Below are 23,940 nucleotides of genomic sequence, written 5' to 3'. Positions count from 1 at the left end.
AGCTGACGCAGACAAGTCTCTCTGGGCAGGAATGACAAAACAAGGGACAGGGTTATCACAGATGTTAACATGAGAGGCCTGACAAGAAAGGGCAGGCCACGATGGCTAGGCTCTTTTGAGTTCTCAGTTCCAAACACAAAACAAAACCAAAACACCAACCAAAAAGAAAATAATCCCAGACTTGGCAGATCTGAGCTTTCCATGTTGGCTGTTTTCTTTCCACTAGGATGTGCATTCAGAAATCAAGACACTGTCTGGGCTGATGTCCTGTAAATAGCTTGACTATCTGGCCTACGCAGCAGGGCCGTTCCGATGATGAGCACCCCCTTCCATGGCCACTGCTCCAGCCGCCCGTCCCCGATGGCCCCCAGGACTATGTCCTGGTGAGTGTGACTGCAGGGAACTCACGTGGCCTAAGTGGCTAGCTACCTCCCAGGAAATGGACTGGTCAACCAAAATTGGCAAGCCCTGAGTTTTTAGGAGTCAACCCTGTCCAAAATATATCCTAGCAATCACTGGCTAGGTGGTGACTCCCCAGTCATCCTGGGTAAAGGGCTGTTTTGCTCCATGGAACACGACTCTATGGGTTCAAGAGGTCCACCTGCCAAAAGCAGGATGGATACCAGCACATCACATTCCCCAGCTGGAAACCGCTTCCCTGGAGTTTTCTACACAACCCGCACCACACAGGTGACCCTCCCTTCCCCGCAAAAGAAAAAGATTACACACACACACACACACTCCCTTCTAAAAACTGAAGGTGTTGTTAATCTTGTTAGATATGAGAATAGCATTATGGTTATGTAGAAGATGCCCATATTCTTTAAGAGACGCAAGACGCACCCTGGATATGTAGGGGTGAAATGACAAAATGATGTCTAGAGTTTAATTCAGAGCAAAAGTGGCAAAATATTTATAACTGTTGAATTGGATGATGGGTATGTACGCCAAGTGAATGTTTAAATATGTTCTTAACTAAAAACTAACCACTGACCAACCAAGCTTCTCCACCTAGGCTGTGCTTCAGATTTGGACAGCTGGTTTTCCAGGGGGCAGATTTCAATGCCTTTGGTGTCTTCATCGAGAGCTTTGGGAAGCAGCATTGCACCCTTTGCACATGTCCCTGGGAACAGTGAGTTCTCAGCAAATCATGGTTAGCTAATTGCTGAGCACTCTGGATCCCAGATGAGTCAGGCACCCAGTTCAGTGTTATGGGGGCAGAGAATATTGCTTGGACCCATGTTTACCAACCCTCAAACTCCATTAAGGTTTTAAAGAGTGACAGTGTAGATACTTGCTGTGCAGTCCAAGGACACAGGGCATTGTTTTAGGAGTAGTGCTTGTCCCAAGTTGCTAGGTATCAACCACAGGACTACTTTAGGGCAACAAATACCCTTCCTCTTCCCTCAGGGCCAAGAAACTAGGAAAGGCAGAAAATCCCTGTCAAAATTTTGAGCCTTTGGAACAAAGTCAACAATCCTACATCATCCCAGGCCAAGGCAAGGCCTGTCCATCAATGCAGTCTTTCCAGAGAAGTCTCCTCAAACAAGGGTCTTCTCTCTGTGGTAACCAGCTCTAGGGAAAATCCAGGCAGACACGCCCAATTACCTAACCACCTCCCTAATCCAAGTGGCCAAACAGGATGATCTATAAAAATTCTGCTCAACACCCTAGTGATAATACAACCCCTGCTCTTAATTGAGCAAGGAAGTATGAGTGGAAGTCCACTCTGGGCTCACCAAAAAACAGCCTTTAAGTGGAAGCAACCCAAATGTCTGTCAATGGATGACTGGACTCATAAAATGTGGTTTATCTGTACAGTGGATATTTAGCATTGATACCTACTACAAAGTAGATGAACACTAAAAGCATAATGTTGAGTGAGAAGGGCTACATATCTTATGATTCCACTTACATGAAATGTCCAGAATAGTCAAGTCCATAGGGGCAGATAGTAGATCAGTGGTTGCCTACAGTTGGGTGGCTTGGAGGGCGATGGCTAAGGGTGTGGAGTTTCTCTCGGAGTGGTGAAAGTGTTCTGAAATAAAATGTGGTGATGGGTGCACAGCTCTGTGAATACACTAAAAATACTGTATGGTACACTTGGAACAGGCGAACTGTATGACATGTGGATTATGTCCTCAAAAAAAAGCTGTTAAAAAACAAACAAAAAACTGCCCTAATCTTGAGAGTGAATGATGCTCTTGTGAGCAAATAGATAAAAAAGATTCTTTTTGAAGCAAGTCATAGTAAATTCCAGAAAAAAATCACAAGCTTTCCAGCCTGCAAGTCAAACTGCAGGGACTCGTGCCACTGCCCTGTGGTGGGGCTCCTTTAATGGGGCTGGCCCATGGCCCGCCTTCCATGTGCCCACCATTGGGGTTCCCCTGTGAGGGCGAGGTTGGGGATGCTCTGGGGACAACGAGGCTGAAGATTGAGGAGGCACAGACTCACAGAGATGAGGCAGCACTGCCAGCCCACCACGGCCAACCTGGTAGCTTCCTCCAGCTTTGGGCCAACTTTAGTATTTCATACTTGAAGGGAAAAAAAACCGTCATTGGCTTGGAATATGTAATAAATGACCAAAGAAATGATCAAGTCTCAACTAAGCATATGTGTGTTTTCCACAAGTTTTCATAGGGCATCTGCTTAAATGATTTGGAGAAAGGAAAGATCACTCTAGATTCCCCCTGACCAGAGAAAATCAAAACCGCAAATCACTGGATAAATCTCAAATCAACTTTCAGCCCCAATACATGATGTATGCTAGGAAATTCCATTTTGTCCTCTTCCCTAGAAAACCAGCTCCAGCGGTTCACCTGGGTCTTGACAGGCTCAAGCTACCCCAAGAAACGGGGGTGTTCACCTTCATCACCCTTGGCAGAGCTCCGGATGTCTCATCAGCTGCAACCCTCCAGTTTTCTTAACCAAGAGTAAATTTTCTCTGAGCTCATTCTACAAAAAGGAGCTGCAGGACAGGCTGCTGTCAGCTTGCTCTCGCCAGTCACTCCACCAGAGCTGGCAAGATGAGTGCAGGCAACTGGCAAAACCAGAAGGCAAAGCCAGGGTCTGGATGGCCAGACAGACCTGGGGCACCTGAGGAGCTAGAGCTGCTGCTCAGTCAGTAAGTGCTAAGATGAAAGGCCCTGACCTCTATGGTTGCTGGAAGCAGAGGACTGGCTGCAGAGGCTGGGGGTGGGGCACTTCCTGAGGGGATGGAACTGTTCTATATCTTGATGGTGGTGGTTATACACACAAACATATATGCACACATGTTAAAACTCATTGAGTACATTTTCTTGTATGTATATAAACCTCAATAAAGTTGATGTTAAAAGATTAAAAAACTACTCTATTTTGAGATCTGATTACAAAGGGAAGGACCCTTAATAAATAAGCACTTCTTTTGCCTTGGGATTTATACGTTTTTCTCCTAGTACTCTTGGGACAAGGCTCTTGACCAAAAAGGGCAGGTTTGTTCCCTGTTCAATTTTCAACAAAAACAATGAGCTCCAAGACATAGTTATTTGTGGATTCTCACATCCCTATTAAAAGTACTTCCATGTTTGCAAAGGCCAGTTTTTCAAATGCCTTGATTTAAAAACAGAAACATCATATTTAACTCAGGGAGAAAGCAGGATATTACAGTGCCTAATCTGTCCCCGCCCAGCTGACAGAAAGGCAGGGGAGGAGAATCTGGCACCCCTGTGCCAGTGAAAGAAACAGAGTCACAGAGAGGGCGAGTTTAGAGATGGTGGCAATGCAGGTGGGATGCTGGTGTGGCAAGTGGCTGGTTTACTGCTGAAGAAAAAGTCAGGGAACCCACATACGGCACCTGTGGGGACCCCACTTGTCTATCCAGAACCTTCCATCAAGTATTAATCTCTTATTGCTATGGGTTACTGTTAGAGCTCAAGGGACAAAAATTCTAAGACTTGATAGAGAACAGGTGACAGTGGGCAAAACCTGAGCAGAGGCCCGGTGTTAGGCCCTCTGTTCCATCCTAAGCCCTGGGGCGCTGATGGGATGGGCACCGAAGCCGCAGATGCATAGGACATCTCTTGGTATACATTTCCCGCCAAAGACACTGACATGTCTATATTACAACAGTAGGGACATACTGTACAGAAGAACTCAAAGTTCACTTGAGTTTTTAAAAAATTTTATGTATTGATTTTGGGGGGTGGGGAGAGAAACAACAATGTGCTGTTTCATTTATTTTTGCATTCATTGGTTGATTCTTGTACGTGCCCTGACCTGGGATCCAACATACAACCTTGGTGTATCGGGATGACACTCTAACCAACTGAGGGACCTGGCCAGGGCCACTGAAGTTTTAAATGAAAGCATGAAGCCGCAAAGGTCAGGCTTGTAGTGAAAATTCTTCCCAGGGATTCCTGGGTCTGCATCATGTTCCTGGCCTTTAGAAGGCGGATGAGTGAAGTAATTCAAGGAGAGACAGAAACTGTATTCTCCAAGACCCAAATGAAGGGCCTGCTGGCTCACCATCTTTTCTCCTCCCCCAAACCTCATCTTCCTGAGGCTATCTGCAAGCCTTGTCTTTCTTCTGTACTGAAATGACCTTTCTGGTCTTTGCACCCAAGGTCGCTTTGCTGAGGACTCAGTGGTGGCTCTAAGGAGGTGATATCTGGGTATCTGGACATTCCCTCCCCAACAATACTTCCTGAGTACCTCTGTGTGCTCAACCAGAGAGACAGATGAAGAGTAGAGGACTGGCTGCCTAGAAGTCCCTAATGTCCTCAGGAGCATTTTCCATCTCCCTGCCATGTCCTGGGGATTCAAAATCTGGGGGGCTTGAAATGGAATTGTCCCAGATTCTGGAGGTGTTTCTGGTATTGTCATAATACCCACTCATCCTTCTATTCCACCCCAAGTAATAAAGCCAGGAACAACCCTCTTTACTGCAAAGCCTTTTCCTTTGTAGACTGTGTCCTGATGCCCCAGGTTCACCCGGTGTCTCCTGTGCTCAAAGACAACACTTCCGGGTCCCTGACAAGCCACATTTAACTTTTTAAAAACCACCCTTTTGCACCTGGCTGGTGTGACGTGGTTGGAGCATTGTCCTATAACCAGGACGTTGCAGGTTCAATTTCTGGTCAGGGCACATAGGCTGTAGGTTCCAATCCCCAGTCTGGGCATGGGTGTGTGTGACCCCAGGGTCTGGATGTGTATGATTCCCAGTCTGGGCACTTATGGGACACAACTGATTGATGCTTCTGTTTCACATCAATGTTTCTCTCTCTGTCCCTTCCTCTCTCTCTAAAAGCAATGAAAGAAAAAAGTCCTTGGGTAAGTATAAAAAAAATTTTTTTAATTGAAACAAAAAACCAAAAACCACTCTTTCCTCTTAATGGCCCTGGCCCTGGCTGGGTAGCTCAGTTGGTTAGAGCATCATCCCAATACACCAAGGTTGTGGGTTCAATTCCTGGTCAGGGCACATAGAAGAATCAACCAATGAATGCATAAATAGGTGAACAGCACATCAATGTTTCTCACTACCCTCTCTCTCTTTAAAATCAGTCAATAAAAATTTTTTAAAAAAGTGCTCTGGTCTCTACCCTTGACTTCAGCAGACTTAAAGAGTATTCAGGCCAGCCAGGACCACACTGCACCCTCCATCACCCCCAGAACCTTCCCTTCCTGCAAAGACTAGGCCAACCTCTACTTAGGCTCTGGATGCTGATGTCACCATGTCCTGGGGTCAAATCCTAGCTCTGCTGTCCACTAAGACATCTCTGTCCTGCTCCATGCTTCAGCTTTCTTATCCATCTCTGGGAAGAAGAATAAGATGGCTATCTCCAAAAGACCACCCCAATCCCTTGCCCAGCTCCATGTCTCTTCTCTCCCCTGGCTCAAGCACCCTATTCCTCAACATTTTCAACATTCTCCTTTGCACAAACTCCCCTCCAATGGGCTGTAGATACCTGTGTACCCTCTTTTGGACAAGCCTCCTGCCACTTTCTTTCCCTTCAACATAACCATGTAGAATACCACATTTGCTGCCACCCTCTTGCTTCATCCCGCCCCACATCTTCTGCTCCATCACACCAGGGTTGACAAACCAACAGCTTCCTCTCTCTGAAATCCAGTAGCCCTCCCTTGGGAATTGCCTCCTCTGACTCTACAGCTCACACCTCTGCTCACCCCCTTCTCGATTCCCCGACTCCCTTCACCCTACGACAAAGCATTACCCTGGTCCTTCCCCAGCACTCCAGGCTTCTTCTCAAGTTAAACACAAAGAAAGATGAGCACTTTTCCATGGCACAAGGATTAAAGACCACCAGGCCTTCAGGAACACAAAATTCTGCAGATGACACGTTTATTAAATTGGAAAATACAACAATAAACTACAAGCTCTTGCATTAGGATAAAGGGAGGAGAAAACGAAAAATAAATCCATGATGGGCACAGGACACTGCCTTGCTCATCGGTAAAATGGGTTAAGGGATAAAAGGAGAGAATGAGGGAAACAGTGAACACTTTTCATGGCTGGTCTGTTCAAAGGAGCAGCTGCCAGCGGGGGTGGTAAGCTGTTTCCAGGGAAGCCTGGGCTGCTTCCGAAACTTCAGTGTAGAAGGAATGGGATTAATTTACAGGTTGTCACGAAACAAACACCCAGCACTCTAGTACCAAAAGCCTCCTTCTTAAAACCGACACCATCATTCTCCAAGGGGAGCCTGTATATTCATGACGTACAATTTTAGAAACATCTCGCCCTGACTAGTATGGCTCGGTGTCCTGAAAACTGAAAGGTCACCAGTTTGATTCCCAGTCAGGACACACGCCTGGGTTTCAGGCCAGGTCCCTGGCTGGGGGCATGTGAGAGGCAACCAATCAATGATTCTTTCACACATCCGATGTTCTTCTCCCTCTGTTCCAATTTTTCTAAGAATAAATAAAATCTTAAAAAATATATACATAAATCAAAAACTGTATTTTAAAAAAAAAGACACATCTCTTCAAGCATAAATTGATCGTACTGCAGTATTCCATTTGCATGAAATTCTGAAACTGGCTAAGGGAACCAAAGGCAACAGGAATCTGAAAGTGGTTAAGAGGGTGGCAACTGGGATGGGCCATAAGGCAACCTTCCGGAGTAATGTCGATGTTCTCTGTCTGTTTCGGTGGTCAAACATGGATCTGCTCACTTAAAATCTGATCACTTGGCAGTGTGTTAACTATACCTAAACTTTAAAATAAAATGACAACAGGTGATTCCAGTGTGGTCCCACGTCCAGACCATTCTTTCCTTTGGGCCGAAGATTCTATCATCCCCTAAATTTCATACTGACAATCCGTTCAGTTTTCTTTTTTCCTAAAGATTTTATTTATTTTTTAGAGAGAGGGGAGGGAGGGAGAAAGGGAGAGAAACATCAGTGTGTGAGGGACACAACAATCAGTTGCTTCTCGCACACCCCTTAACTGGGGACCTGGCCCACAACCCAGGCATGTGCCCTGACTGGGAACTGAACCTTTTGGTTTGCAGGGCAGCAATCAATCCACTGAGCCACACCGGCCAGGGCCCATTTAGTTTTTTATTTACCAAAATTGAATTAAAAATCCAAGCCCTGCTCTAGGTACTGTGACTACAGCAATAAGCATAGTCAGAAATCTTGGATTATATGGGGCAAGCTGGTATATAGGGGACCGAGGTTTGTCCTTTCCTACACCATATCAAAATACTCACAGAAACCACCTCTTTTGCTCAAGGAATGCCATGGCAAAACAGCACATTGGTGAACATGAAAAGTGCTGTCAACTGGGCTGCGCAGAGAGGGGTTAACACAACTGTGTGGAGAGGATGCTCTCCTCCCTGAGCCACAGGGAAAAAGGCAGGGGATTAATGCCCTTGCATCTTCCCCAAACTGCACCTAAGATCCAAGGGGTCCTACTAAGAAAATGAAAAACGTCTAAATGTTGCAATTTTTTTTTTTAAAAAAAAAGTATGGTAAAATATACATAAATTTTATCATTTTAATCATTTTTAAGTGTACAGGTCAGGGGCATTAAATACATTCACACTGTTGTGCAACCACCATCAATGATGGTTGCCAATGACCATCATCTCCAGAAACTGTTTATCTTCCAAATAGAAACTCTGTCCCTATTAAACACTAACTCCCTTCTCCTCCTGCAGCCTCCAGCAACCATTCCACTTTCTGTCTCTACAAATGACACTGGCAACATTTTATGCTTACTGATGATACCTTTTCACTCAAAATGTCAACTTGAAAGGAAGCCTTCAATTTCACTTAGCTGGATGGAGATTTCCATCCAACTCTCCCACAGATGTGGCTCCACCCACAGCTGGGCCTCTACCCACAGCTGGGCCTCTTCGCCTTCCCAGGAAGGGGAGACGCCAGACCTGAGCATCATTTCAACATGATAGAGGCCTCCATGTAGTCCAGGGCATCATGTATTTCGAAGATGTGCTCTTTAGCTTTCCATTGTGTTCAAGATGAGATCTTATTTTGTTTGAAATTTTATTTTACTATTTTGCTTTTTCACTTCATGTCCACAGTAAAATGACCTGATGAGAAGGGCAAGTTCTCATGCCACCACTGTGCATATGTACCACTTACAAACCCCAACACTCCTTCGGAAGGCATTTATTTCAGCTAACCTTGGTGATGGCAATCTGAGAGAATCCTCTCATTATTCTAAGAACCTATACCAGAGCAGCTAATGAGTTTCTACAGGAAGGAGGATAGCATGTGGTATGCCACCTAGGACTGTTTGCTTTTTGTGGCCCCATTAGGTTAGTGTCAGAACTGGAGAAGGATTGCCCAGCTTCAGAGAGAAGAGACTAGGAGAAAGAGGAAGAACAGAGATAAGAACAGAACCCAGGAGGGTCTGAACTGGAGGGCAGAGACATGAAGCCAAGACCATGAAACAGAGAGACCTTATGATCCTGGTGCCTGAAAGCCCAGAATAGTCATCTTCCTGGAATAGAAAATGAGGGCATAGATGAGCCTGTGCTGCCAGCTCTCACGGTTACATGGAAAGATGCAGCGAGTTTAAAGGAAGAGACAAGTGGATTATGGGCTGGATGAGCCACAAGGATGGTCTGGTCAAGAAGTACCTTTTCCTAGTGGCTTTTTAAGCTGGGATCTTGGTAGAAGACCATCTGACAGAGCATACCCAGAATATAATTCCCAGTTTAGATGGAATGAGCTAACCAGTTTGGTGTTAAAAGAAATCAAACAATAACAACAAAACCACCTGTTATGACTGTATTTTTGCCAGGTGAGAATCAAAGGGTAGTAAAATACTCAAGACTGGACGCTGCCTGGGGCTCAAAACCAAAAGCAGATTGGTTCTTCCACAGAGAACCTTAATAGCTACAAGCAAACCTAACACTGTTTGAGACTTTTTTTTTTTTTTTTAAACAATGAGCTTGGGTTTTTATTATCAGAAAAAAAAAATCCTTTTCACGCGGTATGTAAAATTCTGAGCACACTTTTACATTAAAATAATCTCATGGGCTTTTAATTAATAACTGAAATTTATAGTGTCTTTTCAAACTGTAAGTAAAATAATTACCCATTTTGCCCCAAAATAGACTCTCTTAGTGCCAACTTTTAAACGCCATACTATTGGAATAATAGGGCATCTTGTGCACTGATGCCAGAAGCAAACAAATTCAAAGTTGTAATGAAGCAAAGAGGGGGTGGTTGTGGATAAAGATGCTGAACAGATTTGTGAAAATATTTTAAAGGGTTCCTGTGTCATCATTAAAAAGCAATTTTAGCCCTGGCTGGTGTGGCTCAGTGGATTGAGCACTGGCCTGCAAACCAAGAGGTCGCTATTTCAATTCCCAGTCAGGGTACATGTCTGGGTTGCAGGTCAGGTTCATGGCTGGGGGTACATGACAGGCAACCGACTGGTATATCTCTTGCACATCCAAGTTTCTCTCCTTAAAAATAAATAGATAAACAAACCTCTGAAAAGACTGAAAGTAAGACCATGGGGAAAAAAAGCAATTTTTCACAAAAAAATCCAATTTTGGCTTTTGGTCAAGATGGAGGTGTAGGTAGATACACTTTGCCTCTGTGCACAACCAAAAGGACAAGAAATTTAAAAACAAAAAAATAACCAGATTGCCAGAAAATTGAACTGTATGGAAGTCTAACAACTAAGGAGCTAAAGAAGAAATACTGATCCAGACTGGTAGGAGGGGCAGAAAGGACATGCGTCAAGGCGGTGGCTGGAGGACCAGGTGGGAGAGGCAGCGGCTGGTGGTCCGGGTAATTCCCACATTTGTGTGAGGATAAACTGTGAGGAACACAGCTGGGGAGCAAGACAGACTGCACAATCCATGGCTCCAGTGCAGGAGAGGAAAGCCTCAAAGCCTCTGGCTGTAATAACCTGTAAGGGTTGCAGGGGTGGGACAAAAGCCCAGCCTCACAGGTGAGTTCGTTGGAGGAACCACAGGGTCCTAGGACGTATACAAACCCACCCACCTGGGAATCAGCACTAGAAGGGCCCAATTTGCTTGTGGGTAGTGGGGGGGGGGGGAGTGACTGAAAGCCAGTGAGAACCAAGCAAGCAGCATTGTTCCCTCTCAGACCCCCTCCCCCACATACAGCATCACAACAAAGCCACCTGGGTTGCCCCGCCATGGCGAATATCTAAGGCTCTGCCCCTTACAACATAACAGGTGCGCTGAGACAAAGAAATATGGCCGAAATGAAAGAACAGATCAAAACTCCAAAAACAGAACTAAGTAATGAAGAGAGAGCCAACCTATGAGATGCACAGTTCAAACACTGGTAATCAGGATGCTCACAGAAATGGTTGAGTATGATCACAAAATGGAAGAAAAAGTAAAGGCTATGCAAAGTGAAATAGAGAAAAGTTTACAGGGAACCAAAAGTGAAGGGAAGGAAAGTGGGACTTGAATCAACGATTTGGAGCAGAAAGAAGAAATACAAATTAAAAAAAGTGAGGAGAGGCTTAGGAACCTCTGAGACAACTTTAAACGTTCCACCATGCGAATCATAGGGGTGCCGGCAGGAGAAGAGGAAGAGCAAAAAATTGAAAACTTTGAAAAAATAATGAAGGAGAACTTCCCCAATCTGGCAAAGGAAATAAACTTCCAGGAGGTCCAGGAAGCTCAGAGAGTCCCAAAGAAGTTGGACCCAAGGAAGCACACACCAAGGCACATCATAATTACATTACCTAAGATCAAAGATTAGGAGAGAATCTTAAAAGCGGCAAGAGAAAAGGAGACAGTTACCAACAAAGGAGTTCCCATAAGACTATCAGCTGATTTCTCAAAAAAACCTTACAGGCAAGAAGGGGGCTGGCAAGAAGTACTCAAAGTCATGAAAGGCAAGGACCTACATCCAAGATTACTCTACCCCGCAAAACTACCATTTAGAATGGAAGGGCAGAAAAACTGCTTCCCAGATAAGGTCAAGTTAAAGGAGTTCATCATCACCAAGCCCTTATTATATGAAATGTTAAAGGGGCTTATCTAAGAAAAAGATGAAGATCAGAAACTATGAACAGTAAAATGACAACAAACTCACAACTATCAACAACTGAACCTAAAAGAAAAACAAACTAAGCCAACAGCTAGAAAAGGAACAGAATCTCAGAAATGGAGATGGGAGAGGGAGAATGGGGGAAAAGGTACAGGGAATAAGCAGCATAAATAGTAGGTACAAAATAGACAGGGGGAGGTTAAGAATAGTATAGGAAATGGAGAAGCCAAAGAACTTATGCAGAGGACCCGTGCGCATGAACAAACATGTGGGGATTGTCTTAGGTAGTGGGAGGTACTGGGTGGAAGGGGACAAAAAGGGAAAATTGGGACATCTATAATAGTATAATCAACAAAATAATTTTTAAAAAATCAAAGAAATCCAATTTTTAAAAATATGTAGGAAAATAACTAAAAAAAAAAAAAAAAAAAAAAAAAAAAAAGGGGCTTAAACACAACTTTCCCCTAACCCCTTTTTGAAGGAAGGGAATGCTCTTTTAAACCTTTTCGTTTTGCCCTAGCTGGCGTGGCTCAGTGGATTGAGCGCTGGCTTGCAAACCAAAGGGTCCCTGGTTTGATTCCCAGTGTTGGGCACATGCCTGGGCTGCAGGGCAGGTCCCCAGCAGGGGGCACGTGAGACGCAACCACACATCGATATTTCTCTACCTCTTTCTCCCTCCCTTCCTCTCTAAAAATAAAGAAAATCTTTTTTTTTTCCTTTTTAAAAAACCTTTTTGTTTTACTATGAACATATGTTCATAGAATAGGAATTCACATGTGCCCTGGCTACATGGCTCAGTGGATTGAGTGCCAGCCTGCAAACCGCAAGGCCGCCAGTTCAATTCCCCAGGCAGACACATGCCTGGGTTGCAGGCCTGGTCCCCCATTGGGTTGAGGGCCTGCAAAAGGCAACCAATTGATGTTTCTTTCCAGTATCAATGTTTCTCTCCCTCTTTCTCCCTCCCTTCTCTCTCTAAAATAAAATTTTTGGAAGTTTTTTTTTTTAAAAAAAGGAATCCACATGCAATATAAAGGAAAAACTAAGAATCCCCTACTTAACCCATTTCCTAGAGAATTACTGTTAATGGTTCCTGGTGTTTTCTACAAGAAAATCAATACTTTAAATAAAGAGGGCTTGTCTGGCATGGGGCCTAATGTAGTCTTTTGGGGTGTACAGGTGGTTCATGCCATGACCATTCATCAAGCAGTATACTTTTCTCTATGTATATTTCAATGAAAGGTTAAAAATGGAAGGCCAGGGTAAAAGGAAAGTACTGGTACTCTGAAAGTATAAAGAGCAGCAAATATCTAATCAGGGAGACCTTCTGAATAGTTTATAACTGGAGTCAGAAGGAGCCATCTTCTAAAAAGAAACAAATTTGAAAAAGGTATCCAGCATTACTCCCATGAACTACTGAAATGCTGGAAATATTGTTGCATTAACACATTTCAGATAAGAATTCTCTTTAGTACCTAAGGGACAACAACCCACAGCCTATTTTGTAAACTGAAATTGCTTTCTTCTGTTTTCAAGATGGGCCCAAATATCAATACTTTGCTGCCCAAATAGACACTATTTCAGTAATGCAGCTTAACAGGGGAATTCCCCCCACCCCCACAAAATTTGATTTAAAAAAATAACTATCCAACAAGAGAACGGAAAGAAATTTCTTTTCTTAATATGGTCTGTTAAAAATGACAAAATACTTTTCTTTGCTCTTCTTGTGGAAGTCTTTCTCAAATATTCGATTAAGAACGATCTGGGTCTCTTTCTACAACCTCCTCTTTCCTTCTTTACATCTGTGAAACTGTGTTTGTAATGTTGCTTTCTGGCATCAATACAAAAAATGCCAAGCCATTCCATGAGTATGGGATTTAAAAGTTGGCACTAAGACTGCTTATAATTTGAAGACACATTTAAAAACTTAAAAGTTTTCACACTCATAGATGGTTCTTGCCATCATTATTCAGTGTTTGGCTCCTCCCTTCCATGTGGGCCCTAAACAGGAAGCAGGTTTCACATGAAGAGATGGAGAGCCTCAGAGGCTAACCAGGGACTAGAGACTGACTCTCACTTGCTGTTAATCCCTATCCACCTGACCATCTCAGCATAGAGCTGTGGCCACCTTGGGGTGACTGCCATGTACCCGCCAGCCTCCACAGCCGGGTTACTCATCAAGCACTAGTTCAATTGCTGAAATGAACCCCAAACCACTTCCTGTAGAAAGCCCTGGCTCCCTGTTTAGATCCCCTTCCTATGACCTCACAAGCACTGAACAAACGCCTCAAGGTTCAGAATAGAATATGAACCCTACTATATACACACTGGATTTTCAAACACATAGGTCTCTTCAATGAGCAATGTTAGATACCAGGTCTCCAGTAACTCTGAGCTGGCCTGCCAACCCATTCCTATCAGAGGTCATACTAAAAGGAATGATATATAGGGAAGGAAGCTTGATCCCGGAGTTATCATGGGTACTTACAAATATTTGCTAAAGCAAATTCAGCACTTGAACTTAGCCAGAAAAAGACCCAGGAATTCCTGCATCATTTTGCAGGTCAGCATTTTACTTGAAAGCACTGCACATGGACACAAGCAGGCAGGACCAGCTTCAATGCATAGTCTATACATCAAGCTTGTTTTCTACAAACAAGAACTGAAATGGAAAAACCATGAGGGTTTTGTGGATTCTTTCCAGAAAGAGATGTTGAAAGGAGTAAATGGAGATAAGATGTAGAGACACAGGAGCCACAATTTAAGGGAAGACACTGCCTCTAAGCAGTCAGCTTTCTATTCAGGTAGAAGAGCTGTCACTAACAAAGTGAGACCTTTGGGCTACTTCAGCAGGCTGAAGACATGCACTGCTCCGAACCTAGAGCTCTAAAGAGTCCTCTACATTGTGCTGCCTGTGGCTCTTGCAATAAGAGAATGTCACGTCCACGTGGTCTAAACACATCTCAGGCTTTGAGACATCAAAATGCTGCTTTGTTGCTAACAGGTACACTGAGGCTTGGATGCAGGGCAGAGCACCCAGACAGCGGCACCCTTCTCAGTTCAGGTGTATCTTTAATCTCTCCAATCTCCTACCATCCAGGAATTTCCTTCCATTGAGGGCAGAGTATGCTGTTACTTAGCAACTTCAACAAGTCATATCCCAAATCTGGAATAGGTATGGTTAAAATAAACAGTGACAAAATCACTGCAAGTTACAACTGGGAGAGGCCAAAGATAGGAAACACACAGACCTTTTAAAAAGTCTATATTTTTTATTCTGGCCTGTTAATACCACTCCATGCCCTGGTTTTGTTTCTTTTAAGTTTTAACTTTTCATAGAAAACCAGCATGTCTGCAAGCCCAGTGAGTAGGAACTCTAGCAAACCACGGCCCAATGGAGAAGGGTTCATGAACACTGCATTCTCAAAGGGCCAATTTGCACATTATTCTGATGAGTACAAAATTCTAGAATAGGGGAGATGAAGACCGGTGTGCACTGTCATGACTGATCTGTCCATTTGGAAAGATGACTGAGACTTACTGTATTTTGCTGTGTACAATATGCTCCTGTCCAAAATGCACATCCATGTTTTTGGCCCAAACTTTCAGGAAAAAAATGTTTTGTTTCAATTTTTTAATTTAATGATCTATTTAGTTATATTTAAAAACAAAACCGATTATTGTATTCCAGGGTATTATTTTGCATACATATTATCGTTATTGCTTTCTAGAGTTACACTCTTAACACATAAGCATAAATGAAAAAATTAAAAACATTTATATAGGTAAGGAATTAGTAGTACCCATGTATAATGCGCATTCTTATTTTTCCCTAAAAATTTTGGGCAAAAAAGTGCTAGTTATACAAGGCAAAACACACACACACACACATATATATTTCAGCCACCCTTGAGTTTCTTCTAGTCTTTAATCTCATCTTCTCTAATTGAGCTTAAAATGACTCAGGTAATTGGGGGGGGGGGGTGTTAGAGGAAGGGGGAGGAAGAGGGGGGGAGAGAGAGAATGAAGGTGAATGAATGAACTTGTTTTTGTTTTCAGTTCCTTTCAATGCAATGATGCTCAAGACTCCCCTTCTTCCCTGGTACTATTGGCCATAAAACCTCTATCACTTATCTCTATTTCACAAAGCACTAGAAGGATTTCAATATTTCTGTAGATGACCTGGAGCAACTGTCCCATTTTCAGTCACTTAAGCATTAACTAAGGGTTTTCTGTCTTTAGTTCTCTGGTAAAATATCTACAAGCAGCAATGTTCTCTCCAGTTCTGACACTACGATAAACCACCACTCCAGGTACTACAAGAACTACTGTATGGGGCTGTTATCCTTTCTTTCAGGACAAATGAGTAACAAAATCATATGGCTCAAGAACTTGGCAGAATGAAAACAGATCGACGAAGCAGCCAATGTCCACGTTTACTGTAGAGTAACTCCTTCCCTCATCTCAGATCCTGGGCTCTGTCACCCGCTGGGTGACACAGACATCTGCTGCTAGTGACCCAGAGAAGGCCCACAGCGTCCCTCAACATTTTCCCAGTGGGACGAACCACAGAAGCTGTAGATACCCTCTGCTTCTTAGGAAGTGCCCAATTCGGCGAAAGAGGTCAGAGTAGGGTGTGCATGTGAACTAGCAGAAAAATAAGGAATTGATTTGTCTTACTACGAAAAGGTACAGCTGATGAAGACGCGGAAACGACCAAGACAGAGCCCCAGGCTTTCAGGAGTTCACAGAAGAGCAAACAAGCCGGCAAAACAACTACAAACTGTGCAACAGGTACCAAAGTCAACAGAGGCGGCGGCAAGTCGTTCAACTGTGAAAAGGTCAGGCACTTCATCTTGAGTGAGACCCAGGGGTAACAAGGGGCAGGCTGCACTCTGGTTCCAGATACCCCCAACACGCGTCCTGGGGCCCGGCACCGAGGCGCCCTAGGCGAAAGGCCGGTTCCCCTCTAACGCTGGGAACCGCGCCCCTGGGGACCCCTGGGGTTTGGGGCGCTGCCCCTCCTCACCCTTACCGCGCTCGCGGTCCGTGGTGGCCTCGAAACCCCGCGGCGAGATCTGGGCACCGAGTTGTGTGAGCCGCCACCGGCCTCCTTCCACCGGCCCTGTTGTCCCGCACCCTACCGGGGTCCCCTGCGCCAACGCCCGCCCCAACCCGACCTGCTCCTCCTCCCTATTCACGATCACCCACCTAGAGCCGGGCCCGCGCCTCCACCACAAGCCCGGGGATCTTACCTCAGTCGCGAGCCAGCGGCACCGCACGGCGCCGTAGGGCTCAACGCATCCTGGGGTCGCAGGTAACCGGAAGTGAGGCCGAAAGACGCCGGTAACGAGTTATGTAATCAGCAGGGGCCGCAGCCGCTACAGAGGCGGCTGTCCTCGGCACTTCCGCCCCTTGCGCTCGGTCGACAGCCCATTGGTCACTGGGGCTCACGTAGGTCACCACCTCCCCGAGGTCGACGCCGCCATCTTAGGAGCGGGCAGGCCTTTCCTTAGCCCGGCTGCAGCGAAGCTGGGACGCTCGTTGGGGATGGTCTGCAGGGAGGGGTGAGGCTTTGAGAGCCGTCGGGGGCGCTCAGGAGAGGCGGGTCGGAGTTTGAGTGCCGTAAGCGCAGACTGAGAGATTGCTCACAGCCCTCCAGTTCTCGGCTCACTTTTCCCTTGTTTGGGCCTGTGCTTGTCCACCACAGCCTGTGCATACTGTTGAACCAGGGAATCGTGATTGAATGACTCACCCGGCTGGCGGGCGGCACCACCCTTCCTAGCGCCGGACTCAGGCCAACGGCCAGAGGTCCGTCTCCGCAGAAAGGCAGTTTAGGCTGTTACTGTGTAAATGGGCAGAGGTCAGTTGCCCTCAAATTGCAGGAGGGTCCATATCACAAGATCCAGGGTATCGTGTTGAGCAAAATCTGATGTTAACTTTAAAGTAGGAATATATTCTTTGCCTCCCAATAACTCAATGGTCCACATAGCCAAAGAATGGAATAAAAAGGGCCTGCTCACAGCCAAGGGCTACAATGATCAATCCTTCGAGGATTTAATTCATATTCAAGAGAATAAATGTTATCACAGATTAAAAGTCTAAATAAGTATGTTAAAAATATTAAAACCGCATTCTTTTAACATTTTGACAAGGAAATGGTACCTAAAAAGATTAAAAGTTTTAAAGGTAACTGGTGTAAAGTGATCAAGAATAGTATAACGAGGCAATAGAAAACAACAAGGAATAGATCATCTACTATTGTATACATATGTGTAGTAGCTGGTGGAATCCTGATTTATGTAAAGTAACCTATATTTATATTTCCTTTTTTGTAGCTGTTTCTGTAAGTTCCTATCTTTTGTAAAAGGCTAAAAAAAATCACTTGGACACAAAACTAATACTATTTACAACTGTAGAGTTACAGGTTTAAATACTACAAACATACTACTGTAAGCAAAAACGCCATGGTATACCATGTTTAGGCCCATTCAGAACACTTGGAGCACTCTCCATAATTATAATGTGTCATTAAATTATTTATTAATAAACTTGTTGCAAAAAATTAAGAGTAATTAGGTCCACACAATACAGCAAGATAAAGGACAGTAGGACCCTTAAGAGTGAGGAGAGTATGTAAAATGCAGACTTTGAAGCCCTGTATACTTTCTAGAGATGGGCTGCAAATTTAGATCCAATCTTTCCAGAATCCACTTTGAAGAGAGTTAGTGTGTCAGAAGAGGCTAATTGTCCACTAGCGTCCATTGTCCCATCCCTCCTCCCTCTCTCCTCTTTCCTCATCTCCCTGCCCCTCCCAAAAAATAATTACTGTATTATATCTTCTTGTAGTAATAAACCCTTATCCTCTATAGCAGGTAAATATCTGTCAAGCTAGGTTTATATTCTTTTTAAAAACTTTTTTAGTATATTTTATTGATTATGCTATTACAGATATCCCATTTTTTCCCTCCCCTTTATTTCCCTCCACCCTGCACCCTGCCTCTTATAACGGTGCAGCTAGGCTCCCTCAAAGGGAATTTGTAAAGGGGTCCAGAAATAGGGGTGTCCAAGAAAAATATACGATATTCTCACTCCCCCAGGTGGGCTGCCGTGGGAGGTGGGAGATGTGGAGCAGGGCCATTGAGAGTCACTTTGCCTGTCAATAACAGGAGGATAACTTAATTCCTCACATGCAAAAATGGTTATTTTGCATATAAACAAGGCTAACCTGGAAAGTTTGCATAAGTTTAACCCAGGCGGTAACTGGGCAAGCAGCTCCCCCCACCTGTTGCAGAACTTGCTGAAGGAGTGGGAGATAGGGTTGTGGGGGAGGATTCCTGCCAGGGTTGGGACCCAGGCGCGGCAGTTATGCTAGAGGCTTTTGACCACACAGTATGGGGAAGCAGGAAAGCAAGATGTAGCAGCCATGCTGGCAGCTCCCTGCCCCTTCTCCTCCTTACAGCCCGCATGCCTGAGAGCTCAGAGATGGTTCGCTCCATTCCATGGGGGAACAATGTGAAGACCATGCAGGAAGGAAAGGAGGGAAAAGGCTCTTGCTAGTGGGCCATGAGAAGGTGCCATGTGGGTTTGGCTTAAGAACTGGAAATCGTGGCGACACAGCTGATGGTGCTGGGAACCTCAAGAGGCCTGCCTAGCTGAGCTCTGGACTTCCGTTTTTGTCTGAAGGACAATTTGCTGATACGTAATTCTTTACATGTGTCAGCAAGAATGTAACAGGGCACAGCCATGGTCCCCCAAAGGGTATCTGTAACTGGGTCCAGAAATTGGAGTGTCCAAAAAAAATATAAGATATTCTCCCCGCCCCAAGATGGACTGCCCTGCAGGATGGAAGACCTGGAGCAAGGCCATTGAGAGTTATTTTGTGTATCAGTAACTGGCCAGCATCCCACCTGAAGTGCAGCAGTGCCATTGAGAGTCATTTTGCATGTCAATAACAGGACAGCTTCAGACCTCATATGCAAAGATGGTTATTTTGCATCTCAACAGGGCTAACCAACAAGGTTTGAAAGACTTAGTACAGAATGTAACAGAGAGGAGAGATAGGACCTGCGGGAGATACAGAGGGACACAGACTTTGCGGAACAATGAGAAGGCCACGCAGGAAGAAAAGCGGGGAAGGACTCTTGCTAGTGGGCCATGAGAAAGTGCCACATGGTTTTGGATTAAGAACTGGAGATCGTGGGGACACAGCAGATGGTGCTGAGAACCATGAGAGGCCTCCCTAGCCGAGCCCCAGACTTCTGTTCTTTTTCTTCTGAAGGACGGTACCCCTGACTGGCCTAACTGGGCAACGGGGGGAAGGCAGGACTCTGTGAGTTGGTGGGTGTCTTAAGTGGTGGGTGTTTTGAAGGGATTTTGTGATTTAAGGGTGAAATTTAGCCATTAATCAAACCTGTATAACTTTTGAATAAATAATTCCTTTTTCACCAAACTCTGCCATTGAGAGCCATAATTCCAAGGACGGCGGGCAAAGGACCTATAACCGAGGGACCCTGGGGAATGGGGGATGTTTTGGTAATAGCATCTGAGCACCCCCGCCATGGGTCCATTGTCCAGTAATAAGAAGAACCGGGTCTCTCCCATCAACACTCCCACCAGCATTCCCCCCACCCCTTAGTTCATGTCCGTAGGTTGTACATATAAGTTCTTTGGCTTCTCCGTTTTCTGTACTATTCTTAACCTCCCCCTATTTTGTACCTACCATTTATGCTTTTTATTCCCTATACCTTTTCCCTCATTCTCCCTCCTCCCCCTTCCCGCTGATAACCCTCCATGTGATCTCCCGTTTCTGTGATTCTGTTCCTGTTCTAGTTGTTTGCTTAGTTTGTTTTTCTTTTAGGTTCAGTTGTTGATAGTTGTGAGTTTGTTGTCATTTTACTGTTCATAGTTTTGATCTTCTTTTTCTTAGATAAGCCCCTTTAACATTTCATACAATATGGGCTTGGTGATGAAGAACTCCTTTAACTTGACCTTATCTGGGAAGCACTTTATCTGCCCTTCCATTCTAAATGAGAGCTGTGCTGGATGGAGTAATCTTGGATGTAGGTCCTTGCCTTTCATGACTTTGAGTACTTCTTGCCAGCCCCCTTCTCACCTGTAAGGTTTCTTTTGAGAAATCAGCTAAGAGTCTTATGGGAACTCCTTTGTTGGTAACTGTCTCCTTTTCTCTTGCTGCTTTTAAGATTCTCTCCTTATCTTTGATCTTGGGTAATGTAATTATGACGTGTCTCAGTGTGTGCTTCCTTGGGCCCAACTACTTTGGGACTCTCTGAGCTTCCTGGACTTCCTGGAAGTCTATTCGCCAGATTGGGGAATTTCTCCTTCATTATTTTTTTAAAGAAGTTTTCAATTTTTTGCTCTTCCTCTTCTTCTGACACCATCATGATTCAGATGTTGGAATGTTTAAAGTTGTCCCAGCGATTCCTAAGCCTCTCCTCACTTTTTTAAATTCTTATTTATTCATTCTGTTCTGGTTGAAGGTTTTTTCTTCCTTCTGCTCTAAATCGTTGATTTGAGTCCCAGTTTCCTTCCCTTTACTGTTCGTTCCCTGTAAATTTTATTTCACTTTACATAGCCTTCACTTTTTTCCTTTATTTTGTGACCCTACTCAACCATTTCTGTGAGCATCTGATTACCAGTGTTTTGAACTGTGCATCTGATGGGTTGGCTATCTCTTCATTGCTTAGTTGTATTTTTTCTGGAGCTTTGATCTGTTCTTTCATTGGGCTGTATTTCTTTGTTTTAGCACTCCTCTATTATGTTGTAAGGGGCGGGGCCTTAGGTATTCACCAGGGTGGGGCAACTCACATGGTTGTATTCTGGCACTGTATGTTGGGGAGGGGGTCAGAGAGAAAACAATGCCTTTTGCTCAGCTACTGGCTGGCTTTCAGTCATTTCCTCTGCTACCCACAAGCAAGTTGGGCCCCGATAGTGCTGATTTACGGGTGGGTGGGTTTGTGTATTTTCTAGGACCCTGTGGGTCTTTCCAACAAACACTCCTGTGAGGCTGGGAGTTTGTCCCACCACTGCAACTCACACAGGTTATTACAGCCCCAGGTTTTGAGGCTTTCTTTTTCCCTGACTGGAACCCTGGGTTGCACAGTCTGTATTGCTCCCCAGCTGTTTCTCCTGGTTTATCCACATGCAGATATGGGACCGCCCCATCCTCCAGCTGCCATCTTGCCATGCGTCCTCTCTCCTACCAGTCTGGATGAATGTTTCTTCTTTAACACTTGGGTTGTTGGGCTTCCATACGGTTCCATTTTTTTTTTTTTTTTGGCAGTTTTGATTGTGTTTTGTTTTTAAATTTGTTGTCCTCCTTTTGGTTGTATGAAGAGGCAAAGCATATCTACCTACACCTCCATATCTTGGCTGCAGTTACTAGGTTTACATTTCTTGGCCTCCCTTGAGGCAAAGTTGAGGCTATGTGTCAAAGTTTTTACCATTCGACAAAGGTGAAAGTGATGTAGATATATTCTGTGTCATGTCCTCAAAAGAAAATTGCTTAAATGTTAACAATTGGTGAAGCTAGGTGAAGAGTACATAGGTGTTTACTGCATTATTCTTTCAAGTAATCCCATTTAAAAATTTTAAATAAAAATATAGGGTTTAAAAAAGGAAATTTCTTGCTTTCCTTGTCCTCTCCCTTTTCCCCATGGATGCAGTGGTAAGCCCCTTAAATCATACAATAGAGGCAAAACCCTATGTAAGTCCTTGTTACTCAAAATGTGGTCTGTGGTCTGTGGTCCAGCAGCACTGGCACCCACCTGGGAGCTTGTTAAAAATGCAGAACCTCAAGCTTCACCCAGATTGACTGAACTATAATTTGCATTTAACTAAGATTCCACACTTAACAGGTTTCCTAAGTGATTGATATGCATATTAAAGTTTAAGAAGCACTCCCTAGCTGATGACAGAGGAACATTCTATTGTTTAAGATTCAATATATAGGTGAGCTTAAAATGAGTTTAAGATGTACTGTCAAAACTGAGAAGGGCATACATATCCATTCAAACGTCAAAAACACTTTTTAAACACAAATGAGAAAATAACAATAATAGCTCTTTTCCCAGGGTTTACTAAGGGCCACACATTGCTTTAAGCATCTTACACAGGATTGCAGTTATCCTCAGGACAATTGTTTCAGTTAGGTACTTATATGTTACTGTATGGATAATCAAGATGTTCTAAAAAAACCACTCTACCTTCTCCACTATGTGAGTGGTATTGACCACACCCTCAAAATGGTCTTAAAATCGGCGCTAACCAATTAAGGTCAGCTATTCCCCCTTGGCTTCGTGATTAGCTCAGATAACCCAGCAAGTGGGAAGGGCACCTCTTGGTGACAGGGATTGGCTCAGGAAACGTCTAATCAGCACTGAGCTCAGTACTGATTGGTTCCCCCCACCCCCGTTTTTGCCTTCCTGGTTTTTTCTTTTTCTTTTTTAGTGTGTTTTGAGATATTCCATTTGATCTAAGAGACCACTGACTTTATGATGAGCATCCTTTTCTTCAATTTACCTACTGGATTAAATAAAAACAACAAACATTCTGTTCAGTTCCAGAAAGTTTTGCTACAATCAAATTTCCAGTCCTTGTATTGAAGGCATCACTGTTGTCTGTCTCCTCCATTTTGTTTCTGAGAGTTTTGCCTGCTCCTCCCTCTCCCTCTCACTGCAAGGTCTCTTCAGGTTTATTATTATTATTTTTTTCTTGCCTACTTACTCATGGCTCTTCTTACCCTCTGGCCATGGGTCAAGCAGAGATATACCTAGAGGCACTACAAGTGGGCAAAGCCAGCAGTCTCTACCCCTGTAGTCTAGCCACATTCTAAGCTGCAAAGTAGAGACAGTTCTTTATGGAGCACTTGAAGAAAACCCTCAATTTCTGCCTCGTCAGCTGCAGAACCCTTCCCTCACTTCAGAGATAGGAAGATACCCAGTTTCCTCTGGGCCACGCAGTGCAATAAGCTACCATCTACATGAGCAGGCTCTGTCCTTCCACAGCCCTAGCTAAGTTACTCTGCTAATTATAGAATTAATATATACTGTACCAAATAAGAATTAACTTTCTCTGCAATCCCATGAATATCCAAGGCCAAGATCTCTCCATAGATTATGGCATTTCAATTTCACCTCTCCCCTTTAGTTTCCAGGCTCTCATCTGGTCCATACTGGTCTCTTACACCAACTTGGGTGATTGCGCGGCCTAGGGCCCTACTCACTGCTCCATCAGATGGACTGGGGTTGGGGAGAGAGATAGCAGGGGCTGATGATCGGGTTCCCCCACCACATACCCACACGTTTGGGTTGTAAATGGCATTGCAACTAACAACCTTGCACAGAAATTTGCACGATTCAATTACTTCCTTAAGGAAAATTCTTAGAATGTTGGTTAAAATTTTTTTAGTGAG

At 44.3% G+C, this 23,940-nt stretch overlaps 1 protein-coding gene across 3 annotated transcripts in view; it reads right to left on the bottom strand.

The window, feature by feature from the left end:
* Positions 1–16,902, bottom strand: part of NAA60 (N-alpha-acetyltransferase 60, NatF catalytic subunit) — a 28,104-nt gene extending 11,202 nt beyond the window's left edge. Inside the window, exon 1 of one of the 3 annotated variants that reach the window (XM_054589498.1) lies at positions 16,763–16,902. The gene's annotated coding sequence lies outside the window, so the exon portion shown is untranslated. The remainder of the gene's footprint in view (positions 1–16,762) is intronic. The other 2 variants (XM_054589495.1, XM_054589497.1) reach the window with 2 other exon arrangements.
* Between the last annotated feature and the right edge of the window lie 7,038 nt (positions 16,903–23,940).

Source organism: Pteronotus mesoamericanus, unplaced genomic scaffold (genome assembly GCF_021234165.1).
Source record: "Pteronotus mesoamericanus isolate MK-2021 breed Mesoamerican mustached bat unplaced genomic scaffold, CSHL_Meso_final scaffold_167, whole genome shotgun sequence".
NCBI lineage: Eukaryota > Metazoa > Chordata > Mammalia > Chiroptera > Mormoopidae > Pteronotus > Pteronotus mesoamericanus.
The sequence above is the reverse complement of the archived record's forward strand: the minus strand, read 5'-3'. Positions and strand labels throughout refer to the sequence as shown.